The sequence below is a fragment of the Pleurodeles waltl genome, chromosome 1_2 (genome assembly GCF_031143425.1).
Source record: "Pleurodeles waltl isolate 20211129_DDA chromosome 1_2, aPleWal1.hap1.20221129, whole genome shotgun sequence".
Classification (NCBI taxonomy): domain Eukaryota; kingdom Metazoa; phylum Chordata; class Amphibia; order Caudata; family Salamandridae; genus Pleurodeles; species Pleurodeles waltl.
The window spans coordinates 417,868,182-417,884,056 of record NC_090437.1 but is presented as its reverse complement, the minus strand read 5'-3'; the positions used below and the strand labels follow the sequence as shown (position 1 = coordinate 417,884,056).

Here is a 15,875-nt window from a genome sequence, read left to right as displayed (position 1 = left end):
TTTAAAAATACACTCGCAAGTTCTAAAGAACCTGCACAGGGACAAAATACCGGCAAGTCATTTTCACCAACACATGCCACTGTGTCCGCACTCAATGTGTTGTGGCATAAAACCTCACTGTTCATGGGTAGAATCCTGTGGTGGCTGGGGAGAGAGGAGGGCAGAAGCACCACTTTCTCTGCTGAGATGTGAGCAGAACTGTAAAGAGCCTCTCCGGCAGCATCAGAAGTAGGTTACTTTTCTTCTTCTTGTGTTGGTATAAGGAGTCTTCCAGAAGGTAGGCGGGAGGAACCCGTGCGCACAAATAGTGCACTAAGAGACTCTTGTGTAGTAGAAAGTGAGATACAGTCCTCGGGGGCAGTGCCTCGCCTGACCTTAGCTCAGGTACCCAGAATGATTGGGAAGAAACCCAGAGATCAGCAGTAAGAATGCTCTGATGGTTTAGTATACATGCTGCGACCTTGGACTTTGGCAACTTCTAGTGCTTGCTCCCGTCATTATTTTGTCATTATTATTTATGGGAGCTAAAGACACATAAAAATTGAGACGTGGCGGCGCATTTTTGGCATGGCATCAGCAAAATAACCTGGCAAACGTTTAAGAGTTGTCCTGCAAAGCATAATGCCATGTCTATAATATGTTTATTTTTTTTTGTTTGCTTTTTAACAAACACAAATGGGTCTCTACACCTAGTGGTACTGAATAAAGAAGTAAAGCAGAAATGTAAATCATTTATCAAGCAGGAGTGATCATGTGCACATTGTCCTCCCGTAATGGCTAAACCACCACTAATAAAACAGATGCAGATACAAATGTTGTACTTCGACAGATCAGATTACATACCACATTACCCATACCACTTAGTATGTGTTGCTGTTTAATTACATGTTGCTTTTAGATGCTGCTATTTACTGTCATAAATACTGTGAGTTCATAAGCATTGCATTTGGTTTGAGAGTTATGGTTTGCACAGCTGTTGTGCGTTTTATGGATCGTGGCCCTAAACATAACATGCCTGTAACAGCGTTTGTTTCAATTTTACGTAGCTACAACTCTACGATGATTTTTAAAGTAAATTTAGAAGATTTTTTTAACAACTATTAATGTGGGTTATCATAAGATAATTGTAACCTCACTTTAACCTTTGTTTTTTTAATGGAATTATGGGTTTTTGATCAACTTTCGTTTTTTTCAAGAAAATGTGAATAAAAGGGCTGCAGAAGAAGGCTCCTGTTTTTTCTCCTGAAAAGGCCATCAACAAACGGTTTTCAGTGCTAAAATTGCCATCTTCCCAGGTTTCAGGAACAGGCAGACTTGAATCAGAAAACTAAATTTTTCAAAACAATTTTGGCATTTTACCTGGACATACCCCATTTTTACTATTTTTTGTGCTTTTAGCCTCGTTCCAGTTAGTGACAGAAATGGGTGTGAAACCAGTGCTAGATCTGGGAAAACTAAACATCTAAACAAAAGTAGACAGAATTCTGAATTCACCAAGGGGTCATTTGTGTAGATCCTACAAGGTTTTCCTACAGAAAATAACAGCTGAAATAAAAAAAAAAATTGAAATTGAGGTGAAAAAACAACAATTTTTCTCTATGTTTTACTCTGTAACTTTTTCCTGCGATGTTAGATTTTTGAAAGCAATATACTGTTATGTATGCTGGACTCTTCTGGTTGCAGGGATATAAAGGTCTTGTAGGTTCATCAAGAACCCTAGCTACCCAGAGCCAATAAATGAGCTGCATCTTGCAATGGGTTTTCATTCTATACCGGGTATACAGCAATTCATTTGCTGAAATATAAAGAGTGAAAAATAGATATCAAGAAAAACTTTGTATTTTCAAAATGAGCACAAGATAAGGTGTTGAGGAGCAGTGGTTATCTGCACATCTCTGAATTCTGGGGTCCCCATATTAGCATGTGAATTACAGGGCGTTTCTCAAATAGACGTCTTTTTTACACACTGTCTTACATTTGGAAGGAAAAATTGTTGAGAAAGACAACGGGCAATAACACTTGTTTTTCAATTCTGTTTTCCCCCGAACCTCCTGATAAAAATAGTACCTCACATGTGTGGGTAGGCCTAGTGCCTGCGACATGAAACGCAACATGGACATATCACATTTTTACATTAAACTCTGACGTGTTTTTTGCAAAGTGCCTAGCTGTGGATTCTGGCCTCTAGCTCAGCCGGCACCTAGGGAAACCTGTGCATTTTTTAAAACTAGACACCTAGGGGAATCCAAGATGGGGTGACTTGTGGGGCTCTCACTAGGTTCTGTTACTCAGAATCCTTTGCAAACCTCAAAACTTGGCCAAAAAAACACTTTTTCCTCACATTTTTGGCATTTAATGGCAAGTCGGTACGTGTCAGTAAACCCTTTTTAAGAGAAATGGATTCTTACAAAAAAATTATTTCACACACACAATGGTTCTGCCAATCACAAGATTTACAGATGCAAAATGGTTTCTGTTGGACCTGGCACTTTTTGCAGGGTTATCCTCAAATGTTTTGCCTTCGTCCTCCTATTTATTCTGACCTGTTTTTTGGCTTTAGGACTCTGGGCACTTCACCACAGCTAACCAATGCTAAAGTGCATATGCTCTCTGTCTAAAGTGTATTGGTAATTTTTTATCCATGATTGGCATATTTGATTTACTAGTAAGTCCCTTGTATAGCGCACCAGGGGTGACCAGGGCCTGTAAATCAAATGCTACTAGTGGGTCTGCAGCACTGATGGTGCCACCCACATGAGTATCCCTGCAAACATGTCTCAGGCCTCCCACTGCAATGTCTGCGAGTGTAGTTTTAAACTGCCATTTCGACTTGCCAGACCCAAACCGTACCTTTTACTACATGTAAGTCACCACTAAAGTAGGCCCAAGGCAGCCCCGTGGGCAGGGTGCAGTGTATTTAAAAGATAGGACATGCACTGGTGTGTTTCCTTAAAGGAAAACGAGGTACACTTAGAAAAAAAAACGAAACCTTTTGTTTCGGTATTTTTCAGAGCAGGCAGTGGTCCATAGGACCACTGCCTGCTCTGAAAAATTATTTTTGTTTCCATTCACAAAGGGGAAGGGGTCCCCGTTTGCAACTGGGTTACCATCCACTTCAAGTGGATGGTAACTGCGATTTCATTTGCGACCGCAAAATTGAATAGCATTGCGAGTCGCAAATAGGAAGGGAACACCACTTCCTATTTGCGAGTCGGAAATGCATTTTGCAGAGGCTTTTGCGCCTCGCAAACGGCGTTTTACGCTGTTTGCGAGGCGCAAACACTTTGCTACATCTGGCCCATGGCGTTTGGGGTCTCTGAACTCAAAATTTAAAAATCTGTTGGTGAAGTTTATTTTTGAATTGTAAATTTGAAAATGCCATTTTTAGAAAGTGGTAATTTTCTTGCTTAACCATTCTGTGCCCCTGCCTGTCTGCTAAATCGACATTTGAGTAAGGATGACAGTTGAGCTGTTTGTGTATTCACTCTTGACAGTCACATAAACGGAGATGAGGTGTGTCCTGCATATCCTGATGGCCCATCACCAAGGCTGATGGGTTTTGCTGGGCTAGAGTGGTGGGAGGAGCTGACATAGGGCTGTCTGTCCTCACACAAAGCAATCTCCAACCCCCTTGAGTGTATCTGTGGCCAGGGCAAGGAAAGACATGGTCCTGTGCACTACAAAGACTTCTTGTCTTTGCCTACGTCAAAGACAGAAATGGGTATAAGTACTGGACCACTTACCCCAAATAGATAGAACACTTCTGAACTGAGGGCATTCTGCCAAGAAGAAGAGCCGGATGCTGTAGGTACTACCACTCTGCCTGCTGCTTTGTTTTGCTAGCCTGCCGCTTGCTGCCTCTCTCCTGGGAGTGAAAGAACTGGATTTTGTGTTCTACATCCTGCTTTCCAAGGTTCACCAAGGGCTTGAACTGAGCTTGCCTCCTGTCAAGAAGTCTTAGGTCCATCAAAGTCTTCACCTACCAGTGCCTTGATTCTCTTGCTGAGAGCCCTGACTTGCCAAGTGGTGCCAAATCCAGTTCCTGGGCCCTTGGAAGTGAGCTCTGGTGCAACTAAGAAGAACTAAGCACAACGACTACACAGCAACTTCGGAATCAGTGTCGCTCTCCAACTCCGCGCCGCCACCTGCACCAGAGCCGTGGTCTCCTTTGAGTGCAACGACTGCAACCTGCAACACAGGTCTAATGCCACCATAGTGCCTCCAAAGTCCTGCCATAGTATGAGTCCCGGGAGCCATGTCACTGACGACTGTGATACCCAACTGAGTCTGCCGCAGCACCTGTAGCCCCGTGGTGTGATTGAAACAGTACAAGTCAATGACACACATTTTGACTTGCTAGATTTACCGGCCCCCCGGTTTGTAAGGAACGACACCTCGCCACTGATGCCGCATCACCTCCCTTGCAACCTTAAGGAATCAATGCCTCACCTCCCTGGTCTAGCAGTAAGTAACTGACTCCTCACCTCCCCGGTAGTAGTAAGGAACTGATGCCGCACCAGCTCCAGTGACGCCCCACCTCCCTGACTCCGTGCAACATCTTTGTTTCCTCATCATTTTCTAAGCGCTTTACTAAGATTTCATCTCTGAAAAGTCCTATCTTTACTTGTGTATGTTGGATATTTGCCATTTTGGTCTTGTTTTACTCAAATAAATATTGGCTATTTTTCTAACCTGGTGTAGATTACTTGTGTGGTATTTTTACTGTGATACTGTGTGTGTGTGTGTGACTGTGTGTACAAATACTTTACACATTGTCTCTGAGATAAGCTGGACTGCTTGTGCCAAGCTGCCAAGGGGATGAGCAGGGGTTATCTTAGGTGTTTGACTCCCTTACCGTGACTAGAGTGAGGACCCTACTTCGACAGTTTGCAAACCACTGCCAACTAGAGACCCCATTTTTAACAGTTTCATACATTTACCCTAATATTCTTAAACTAGGCCCTATACCATGCATTAAAATGAGAAACACTCCAACCCTCACCCTGTCAAAACGTCCCAAATATGCTGTGAAACAAGCAGCTGTGTGAGGCAAACTTGCAACATAAAAAAGTCTCCCTCATAAAGCCTCAACCCTCCATGAGTAAAATTTATCATTTCTTTTTCCCGAGTGACCCTGAAACATAGCCAGCAACCTTGCAGCAAAAGTTGCAATAAAAATCAGTGATAATGAGGCTAAACTAATTTGAAATACAAACCACATTAAAAATGGAACAAGCGCTTACAGTGCAAGTCTGAAAAAGCTGGGAGCATTAAAAACAGCACCTACGTCGCCACACAAACAGAACAAAGTGTGCTCTGCCATTGCCTGAGGTGCAGCTAACTCTCTGTAGGTGAACCAAGAACAGCTCAAATCTGGTCCTGGCCAAATGTCTGGCTCTGGGCTGTCACCTGTCCTTGGCATCTGCACATCCAAAACAGAGCCTGACACTCCATCTCTTGCCACCCTAGTTCAATTTTAAAGACAAAAAAGTGCCTAATAAAGGGCACCTGAGTGCTTACTACCCCATAGCAGGCATTGAAGAGCTTTTCAGCAAGTAGCATGCTACTATATAAGTGAGGTGCTCAGTTCTACCTGCAACGATTTTGTTTGTTTAATCAGGAAAAGCCATTGAGGTTATCACAAAAGTAGTGTATTGGTTACCCTTTATACTTTTATTCAATAAAGACTTATGTCAGATTGATTTAACTTGTGCTCAGTACATTTGTTAAACAGGTTGTAGTAATTTACACAATGTACTAATTTAACTCCTAAAATAATTAAGTACAATGCCTTGTTCTTTGGTTTTAAGTGGGGGAGTGAGGGAGCTACCATTCTGGCAGCCATATTGCACAGTGTGTAATCAGAAACCTCGGTTCAAACCCCATCTTTCATACCTCACTAAATTGTGATAGTTTTTGCCTCATTTTCCTTGATCAACAACTTTGAGAGTACCTTGAGAGTACCTTTAAGTTGTTAAATTCAGGGTGAGTACCATACAACAACCTCACTCATCACATAATATGATTATAACATTGCTCCATAAATAATAACAAAATTGGCCAGATGCCAAACTGAGTGGGTGGTTTGATTAATGTTTCAATGGCTACATTTAAAAGTAATAATTTTCCTAAATGTCACGTAATGCAGTGATAGAAATCTGCATATATTTTAATTTCGTTTTTGTTATGGTTTTCCATGCATTTTTGCGTGACTTATTAGGATGGAGGAGCATCGCCCCCCGCCAGCAGCAGGAGCTGAAACCTTTAAAAATAAAACTATAATAAACTACGCTTATTATAGTCTTATTTTTAAAGGGGGCCGGGCCAAGGGGTGACGAGCACTCCCCTCAGTGCGCATGTATGTTTGGCCGGCTGTCTCTAGCTAGTCAAACACACATGCGAACAAGGGCTCTCTCCAACCCGGCACTGTGTAGCCGAGTTTGAGAGAGCCGTCTCAGGCTCCCAGTCTGCATTGCATAATGCTGCTTTGAGCAGTGTCATCATTGGCCGCAGGGCAGGCTTGGAGCCTGCAGTGCAGTGGAGAGTGGCGGCGACAACCAGGTACGTTTTTTTAAATTTATATTTGATTTTTTTTTATCCGGCCCCCTACTTTTCCAAGTCGCCAGCCACGACTGCTTATAGGCCAGATATGACAATGGCTTGGCTCCTGCTCTGGTGTAGGAGACTGGCCCTCTGTGTTGTGAAGCAGCACCTTTCTGCACACAAAAAAATCTTGAGAGAAGTTTTCCTCTTTCTATGTGTGCTGCAGAATACAGCACACACGGAGAGAGGAAAAACAAAGAAAAATAAAGTTATTTTTCTTCATTACGCTTCACCTTGGGAGGCATAAGGTTTTGGCACATCCCCAGGATTGCATTGTTTTGTGAATCTAAGGAAATCCATCGGTGTTGCATGGAAACACCCACTGCAACGTCCATGGATCGCATCCTGAGCGCAGAGTGAGGTAACGCAGCAAATTGCGCTTCCTTGCCTTACTCCATATCTATGAGGCCATGCAAAGTCACACAAAGTGGCTTTGCATGGCCTCTCTGTTGTGAAGGAGCACCTTCCTGCACAAAAAAAATCTTGAGAGAAGTTTTCCTTTTTCTATGTGTGCTGCAGAATACAGCAAACACGGGAAGAGGAAAAAAACGAAGGAAAATAAAGTTATTTCTCTTCATTATGCTTGACCTCTGGAGGCGCAAGGTTTTGGCGCATCCCCAGGATTACATTGTTTTGTGAATCTACGGAAGCGTCAAAATCCATGGGTGTTGCGTGGAAACACCCACTGCAACGTCCATGGATCGCATCCTGAGCGCAGAGTAAGGCAACGCAGCAAATTGCCCTGCCTTGCCTTACTACGTATCTGAGGCCATGCAAAGTCACACAAAGAGGCTTTGCATGGCCTTATAGATATGTGGCTTTGCATAGCCTCATAGATATAATTTTGTAGTTCGTGCCGCAGGAGCATCACAAAAAGTGATGCTCCGGAGGCGCAAGGAGCTCATAAATATGCCCCATGGTATCTGATACAAGGCTAAGCAAAAAGATTAAGAGCTGTGCTCGCATCAACTGTTCATGTAAAATAATCTTTAATGCAGAAAACTGCTTGCCGTGATCAGGTGTGCTTTGTGTCGCACAAACACTGACTCCAAAGCTTGGTAAATCTGTACCAGTTTGTGAGGCATATTTACTAAACTTTCTTGCAATGCATGGCAGCAAGCAAAGACACAAAAACAATCTCTCAAGGCATGTTCCTCTTTCAATGTGTGCTGCAGATTGTAGCACTCATAGAAAGAGGAAATAACGAGGAGAAATAAGATTTTTCTCCTCATTACACCATTCTCTGGGAGGCGTAGTGAATTCACGCAATCCCAGGTTTGCAAACCTTTGTAAATATGGAATTACGTGAAATCCATGGGTGGATGCATCACTCTGCTTTTGACACAGGGCCAAAGGCTGGGCTGAACCACACCTCCCAGGAGACATGAGGGAGGAGGCCGCCCACAACGCTCTGCCACTCCCAGGGCACTTTAATTGAGACTCGCGCTTCCGCTGTGCACATCACTCTGCTTTTGACAAGGGGACAGAAGGCTGGGCTGAACCACACCTCCCAGGAGACCTGATGGAGCAGGCCGCCCACAACGCTCTGCCACGCCCAAGGCGCTTTAATTGAGACTCACTGCAATGTGCATCATTCTGCTTTTGACATGGGGAGGAAGGCTGGGCCGAACCACACCTCGCATGAGACCTGAGGGAAGATGACGCCCAGGATGCTCTGCCACGCCCAAAGTACTTTGATTGATACTTGCGCTTCTGTTGCGCGCATCACTCTGCTTTTGACAATGGGCGGAAGGCTGGGCCGAACTACACTTCCCAGGAGACCTGAGGGAGGAGGCTGCCCCCAACGCTCTTCTGCACCCAAGGCGCTTTAGTTAAGACTTGCAGTTCTGCTGCGTGAAACACACTTGGGACGCACCCGGGCGCATGCCCGGACTAAGACCAGGCCAAGAACGGGCCCGTCTGCACCCGTCAGCGGCCGACAGAGGCCAGGCTCGGCCTGCTCTCTTGGTTTTGTGTCCTATCCTCTTTTACGCATTTCATTCTCATATATTTATTGACTTTTTAGAGATATTTTCAGTCCCCTCTCCTGGATGTTTTTGATAACTTTTAACAAGTAGAGGTCTGAAATGTGGGGAGTTTCGGCCCCATTGGTCAAGGCTATTGGGAAATCCACCCCCCCTCCCCCAGATAGAAGTTGCCTATCTAAGGAGGTGGAACACAAACTCCTAACTATGGGCAAGCAGAAAGCAGGGGGTCAGAAGGCAGATATGGAATCCTGCCGTACCACGATTGATTCTTTTTTAGTTAGAGCAGTAGATGTCATCTCAAAGGAAATCGACCTCGCCGAAAGGCATTTATTCTTGAGGGTTGCAGGACTGGGAGAAGAATTAGAGGGTACCCTCATACCCCCTGTATCTGTACATGATATTCATCACACTACTGATGCAGCAGTCATGAGGAATGGGGCTGCCCAGATAGAGCCTAGGACCCCACCCTGCGTAAACCCTACACCAGCAAGCCAGTCACCTATTGTAAAAAGCAAAAAACGGTGCAGAAGACTGGTTGATAGTAACCTGGGCCCTATTATGTTTGAAAATACGGTATCTACAGATTGGAAGGATTTTACGTCCCTCCTTGATAACTTGCTAAAGCCAATCAATGATAAATTGGACAAATTGGAGGGGGGGGGGAAATACTGGAAATTTGTCAGAAGCTCTCTCTGCCAATGGTGTCCTCCAACCCCCAGATTTCTGTGGCACAGAATACTACCGATAACGAGATAGGTCCTACAAATATATCACAGGGCACAGACATAATAGATCTGACAGGAACTGTATTGAGCACTGGATATAGGGCCCCTATACAAGGGCAAGTAAGGGAGGCCCAAGAAATAGACCAACCTAGTGGGTGGCATACAGTCACTAAGAAGACTCGGTCTCATTTCAGATGGCCTACGACCTATACAAAATCCTGAAGCATATGAACAGTTCACCCAGAACCCCCCGAAGATTGGGTTTGCCCACCTACATATGAGAGAAGAACTGCCTACTGTTAATCTACCACCAGAGTGTTGCCCTTATGTAATTATTATGGCCAATGCTCCCCCTCTACGGCCTGATCGAAGTGAACATCAGGGGGCCTTGAAGAATAAGGTTATGCATTGCTAGTGCAGAACAATTTATTCTCAATGGACTATGTCCCCCTGATAATTCTAACTCAGAGATTAGGTTGGGTGGGTCCCCTAGTAAAAGACCGTGGGGGTAATTGCATAATTATCAATTTTAGAAGTCCTCAGCTGGTGAGGGATATCCTGTCCAGGACCTCTTCTCGTCCCCAAGATGCTAACACCCCAGAATTGCTCCCGATTGGTGTATTCTATAGATACTTGCAACCAGTACAGCCAGGACACAGACATTCACATCATATGCAGTCACGGATTTTCTCGGCACATCCAGGCTACGAAGGTATTGATAATTTACATTGTACCTCCCTGTTACTTATAAGTAATAAATATCAGGCATTAAGCTAACTGGCAGACAATGACAGACTGCCATACAAGGGACTTGTAGACCGTGAGACAACAAGGTCTAGTACTGTGGGAACTGTCAAACGTAAGATGGTCATGAGCCTCAACAAGACACTCTTAGTACAACAGAGCACAGATGGTATGGTCCCTGTGGATACTATCAACAACAGAGATGGGAAACCAATAGAAGTAGCTCAAAAAGCAGTCACCCTCAGAAAGAAAGGTTCGGGGACTCAGGTGTTTGTTGATAACATTAATGGGTGCCACTATTTTGCAACATGGAATGTACAGGGTTTACATATCAAAATTGAGACAGAAGTGTGGGGCTCACTAATTAGCAAGTTAGATGTGGTCTGCATCCAAGAAACATGGTGTGTCTCATCTGTATATGTGCATGGATTTACCTCACACCTACTGCCAGCTATACAATCACAATCTGGGAGGGCTAAGGGGGGCTCCTGGTGCTTATCTCTAATAAACTCCCTGTAGTGGTCAAAAAGACTTATCTGGAGTCCGCTTACTTCCAATTGTTGTGGCTTAAGTATAAGAATATGGCTGATGTGTCCTAATTAATTATTATAATAACGTTTTTGACTCTACCCGCTGTAGGGTTGTTCACGTCTTGGACCAAACTTTACACAAGTTTTTACGCCCTAACTGCTCTAATTCCATTATATTTTGGGTCAGCCATTTTAATATCTAGCCTCGCTTCCAGGCCCTATCTCGGTCCTGTAGGCTTACCACCCCTGGTGGGGCAGGGTTTGACCATTTTGGCCACATTGAGTATGGGGAGGCACTTAACCAGATGTTGTCCACATTTGACTTAACACTTATGAAACGTAAGCCAGGAGATAATGGCAAGTTAATTCCAACTCATAGAGGTGCCAACTCATCCTCTATTATAGACCATATTATTGTGTCATCCTTTGCACAAAACAGCTGTGATACACCCTATACGGGGTTGACCCTACTTAGTGATCATGATTCGGTAATTCTCCCAACTATTTTTTGGGGGTCAAGGGATCTGTTTTATACTATCCCTAATCAGGTTGAGGCACATAGAACCAATGGGGTGAGACCGAAATGGGAAGATATTGAGCCTGTTGACTTTCTGCAGAATGTCATACGTGGCTACTCCCAAGAAATTGGTTATTGCTTACAGGAGGATATCGAAGCACCACCACTAAGGTGTTTTAGTATAATTGCTGTATATATACAGTGGCTCCTGACCAATAACACTCAGAATAGGCGGCCTAAGTATAATAAGGGGTGGTTCAACCATGTCTGCATCAAAGCCAGGGGGAATCTCAAATTAGCCCTTCAGACAAACACCCAGAGACTCTGTGGTAATTAAGTCATTCCAAGGAGAATATAAGAAGGATCAGGAGCAAAGGAAGAAAGAACTAAGGGAAGAGGCATGGTCTAAACTAGCCCTGGCAACAGAAACTAACAACATTCAATTGTTTTGGGAAACAATTAATGCCCCCTCCCTCTCAGAATGGACGCCACCAGATCTGGGATCTAGTGTAGCTTGTGCAACATGGGTGGCCCACTATTCAGACGTCTTTAAGGAAGGGACTGGGACAGTAGATCTAATTGGGCAGTTTGATCTGGGGCCCCCCAACCATCCACAGATTACTATAGATGAGGTTTATTCTGCCATCCTAACCAGTGTTGAGGGTAAGACCCCAGGACCTAATGGGGTACCAGTGGATGTCTACAAACATAACACCAATTTTTGGGTACCAATTCTGACCAGACTTTTCAATTTGGCCTTATCTGGGGATATTCCGTTGTCTTGGTACACCTCTATTATCATACCAATATACAAGAAGGGAGATAAGGATGACCCTAAAAAATATTGCCCAATATCATTGTTAGATTCTTCCCTGAAAACATTCAGTAGAATCATTCTGGTAAGATTAAATGATTGGGTCCTGGAAAATAACATCCTGACCCCTGTACAGTTTGGTTTTAGGAAAGAATTAGATAACATAGAGCAATGTGTTAATTTATACTTAATAATAGGGAAGTACACCAAGGCCAAAGAAGGTGCTCTATATCTATGTTTTGCAGACCTCAGTAGCGCCTTTGAGCTAGTGGAACATGCCCTTCTATGGCCTACACTATTAGACATGGGTGCCCAAGGTATATCATCAATGTTTTGGCTCTCCTATATAGAGATATGAAATGCAAAGTGCACTTTGTTCAAATGGGAGAATGCACCACCTCCTTCAAGATAGGAAGAGGTATTCGACAAGGTTGCATCCTTGCCCCGTTATTGTTCTCCCTATTTATTAATGGGGTAGATAAACATATGCAGGGACTACAGGCCGATCCACTGTACGTGGCTGGACACCCTGTGCATGCACTACTTTATGCAGATGCTGTTGTCCTGATCTCCAGAACACCCATGGGGCTCCAGAAGTTAATGTGCGGCTTTGAACAGTTCATGTCATCAAGGGGTATGATAATTAATAAATCTAAAACATTTACTATGGCATGTGGCAAGAAAGTAAAGAAATGTAGGAGTTTTCACATTCAGAACATTGAAATTAGTACTGTCAATTGCTTTAATTACCTGGTTGTATTGTTCTCCAGTAATGGGCAGTGGGATCAGCTGGTCTGTTAAGGTAGGAACACTCTAAGAAGAAATTCAGGAGCTATATTTAGATTTGCCAGTAAACTAGGGAGTCTTCCCGAAGGCACTATGCTGAATATTTACAGGGCTAGAGTTGTTTCCACAGTAGCGCATGGTGCAGGTGTGTGAGGATATACAAAAAGTGCCACCCCCTACAACTAGAGGAGAACTGTTTTCTAAAACGTATGTTATGTTTACCCACCTCAGCCTCTAACTGGATTACAAATCAAGAGATGGGTTTACAATATATGGAAGATGTGCTACAGGTGAGAGCTTTGATTTTAGGGCACTGTTTAAGGCACTGTTTTTACTAAAGAACTCATTTTAGACTGCATGAAATTGGATAATGCCATGTGTAGTCTATGGCTAGCTTTTATTGATTCCTCTTTTAAATCTGTTTTTAATAGATCTATAAAACCTAATCCAGAGGACGTGCTGTCAGTATCTAAAAAAAACGTATTAAGGACACATTTATTCAATATAAGGCAGACAATCGAAAGTCAATCAAAACTACTAGAACCACTGTTGGTATTTACATGTCCTTCTCATTGGATGCAAGTAGGCATGGCTATGTCTCTATAGTCACCAACATGCAGCACCGGTTTGTTTTAACTAGACTAAGACTGGGTATTGTGCACCACCTCGTAGCATTTCCCCATTCTAGGTATTGGCCGCAAGAGACAGTTAGATGTCCCATTGATGGAGTTAGCAAACAAAGTTCATAACATTTTGTTTTATTTTGTAAATTATATGAACATCTTAGAATTGTCTACCTCAAACTGCTTTTTAATGAACTTAATATAAGAACACAACCAGGACACAATGGAATTCCTGTTAGTCTTGAACTCCCCGAATGTGTGTTATAGGGTGGCACAATATATTCTAAAAGCCATACAAGTTAGGAAAGCCTTATAACACTCTAGAAAACCTGATTAAAAGTAACTATTGAATTATTGCAATTGGTGCCAGAATGCAGAATGATGGTTTGTACATTTTTATGACTTTAAATAATTTATGAGATTTTTTGATTTACTGTTTTATGACTATTGTTGTTCTTCTATTGTTTATGTGATTTTATAGCTTACTCTTGGTATAGCTGAATAAAGACTACAAACTGAACTGAACTGCATGGGAACGCTCATGTTTCACCCACGGAGCACCTCTCAGAATAAAATGTAATGCTAAATTGTGTTACAATTTTATTTTAAAAAGGCACAAGGCGCTGAATATCGCCCCTCGATTGGCTCAGTAAATAGCTTCTAGAACTTTGCGTCATGGATGCTCCACACGAGTGGTGCAACCATGGAGCAACATTTTAGTAAATATGACCCTTGGTGCTGCAACTGTTTCAATTCCTGAAGATGCCTCAGTTTACATTTGTGAGGAAGTCTGTGCATAGCTTTACCACTCATTCGGTGAGTGAATAGCTGAAAAGAGGATATATTCCACATTAGGGGGCATATTTATACTCCGTTTGCGCCGGAATTGCGTCGTTTTTTTTTATGCAATTCCGACGCAAAACTAACTCCATATTTATACTTTGGCGTTAGACGCGTCTAGCGCCAAAGTCCATGGAGTTAGCGTCCTTTTTTAGCGTGGACACCTACATTGCGTTAATTATATGCAAGGTAGGCGTTCCCGTCTAAAAAATCGACTCCGAGGCACGTGCGTCGGATTTATACTCCCGGGCAAAATTCACGCCTAGACATTTACTGTGGGTACAAACTTCGGAGCATAATCAGCTGGAATTTAAGGACGTCTCTTTGAATTTCCTCCGTGCACTAAAGATGCCTAGCGCTGCGAATTAATTGAAGGACAGCTGTGGGCAGCATGTGCAGCGCCACTGTTTATAAATAACTGACAACTAATTGTCTTTTCACAAACAAGAACCGAGAACAAAGAAGTATACACACTCAACTCTCTCTAGGGCACTTCAATCTGTTAAGAGAAACATTTAAATTTAAAACTATCTTGAATGCGTCTTTCTTCCCGTTTCCTAGGGCCATTTAAAGTAAACTGTAGGCTAAGGCGCGGTTGAGTAATACTCCACATTGCCTTGCACTTTACCTGACGTCGAGGGATTGCACCAGAAGAGTTGCTGCGCTTGTGCTGAAGGCGCTCCGCTTCTCCGATCGAGGTCAGAACACAATCCTCTCTCTGCACTTCGGCCAGAGCCCTCATCTACTGAGTGCCTCGCCCCGGCTACTCCCCACACAGAGCGAAGTTGTACAAAATTCAACCGAGTGTAAAAAAAATCCGACTCTTTGTCATGTGTCCTGTGGCAGCTCACCGATTGGCGGAGGGACTCGTGTTTAGCTGGCGGGGGTTTTGCACGAAAAGCAAAAGTTGAAATGCTTGATTGGGGCCCCAATGTAGGAACGTGTTTATCTTTAAATATGTGAGTGGAAGCAAGGGTACAGCTACCGTTGGTGAAAACAAGTGCAGTGGCAAAAGGTCCCCGAGCACAAAAGTACCCTTTTAACCTTGATAATTGCTATTATCACCGAGTGAGCTGGCTGCCAGCGTGTGGGAATATCTCAAGATTCCCATCGAGTCCCATGCCACATTTCGTTTCGCTCTAAGAATTCTGAGAGCACTGAACGACCGAGGTCGTTGAGAACGAGTTCCGAAAGACTACTGGCTGCTGTGCGTATTGCTTTTTTAAAATATTAGTTTGCTCATTCCTTTTTACAATTAATCTGTAGCTATTTTGATCGATACCTAACCGATATAAAAACGTCAGCCATCATGTGTTTTACTTTCTTAGGTTAGTATATAGGCTTTTAAGACATGAGGTGCTGTATTCCTCGCGCAATCTCAGGAATGTTAATGGACTGCTTAAAACAGAAACTCTTTATAGTATTTCCATCAAGGTAGCAGAAGATATAGCCCATATAATGTTGTGTATATTCAAGCCGATTTCAAGTCTCTTATCTTAGTCCATGCAATCTGGTCCTTTTGTATCATTAATGCCCGCATTCCTGGACATTAATAATGCCAAGCAGAAGGCACCATGTCTATGAGTTTTGGCTTTTCTGTTGGAGTGTGCACATTGGTGCCTAAATCATTATTTCTGTGCGTGTTTGTGTACTTGCTGGTGAGTGTGTGGCTGAGTGTCTGTGTGAGCTGCTATGTCTGCATGTC

At 43.3% G+C, this 15,875-nt stretch overlaps 1 protein-coding gene across 1 annotated transcript in view; it reads right to left on the bottom strand.

The window, feature by feature from the left end:
- Positions 1–15,002, bottom strand: part of PTGR1 (prostaglandin reductase 1) — a 284,796-nt gene extending 269,794 nt beyond the window's left edge. Inside the window, exon 1 of the mRNA XM_069240499.1 lies at positions 14,799–15,002. The gene's annotated coding sequence lies outside the window, so the exon portion shown is untranslated. The remainder of the gene's footprint in view (positions 1–14,798) is intronic.
- Positions 15,003–15,875: the final 873 nt, after the last annotated feature.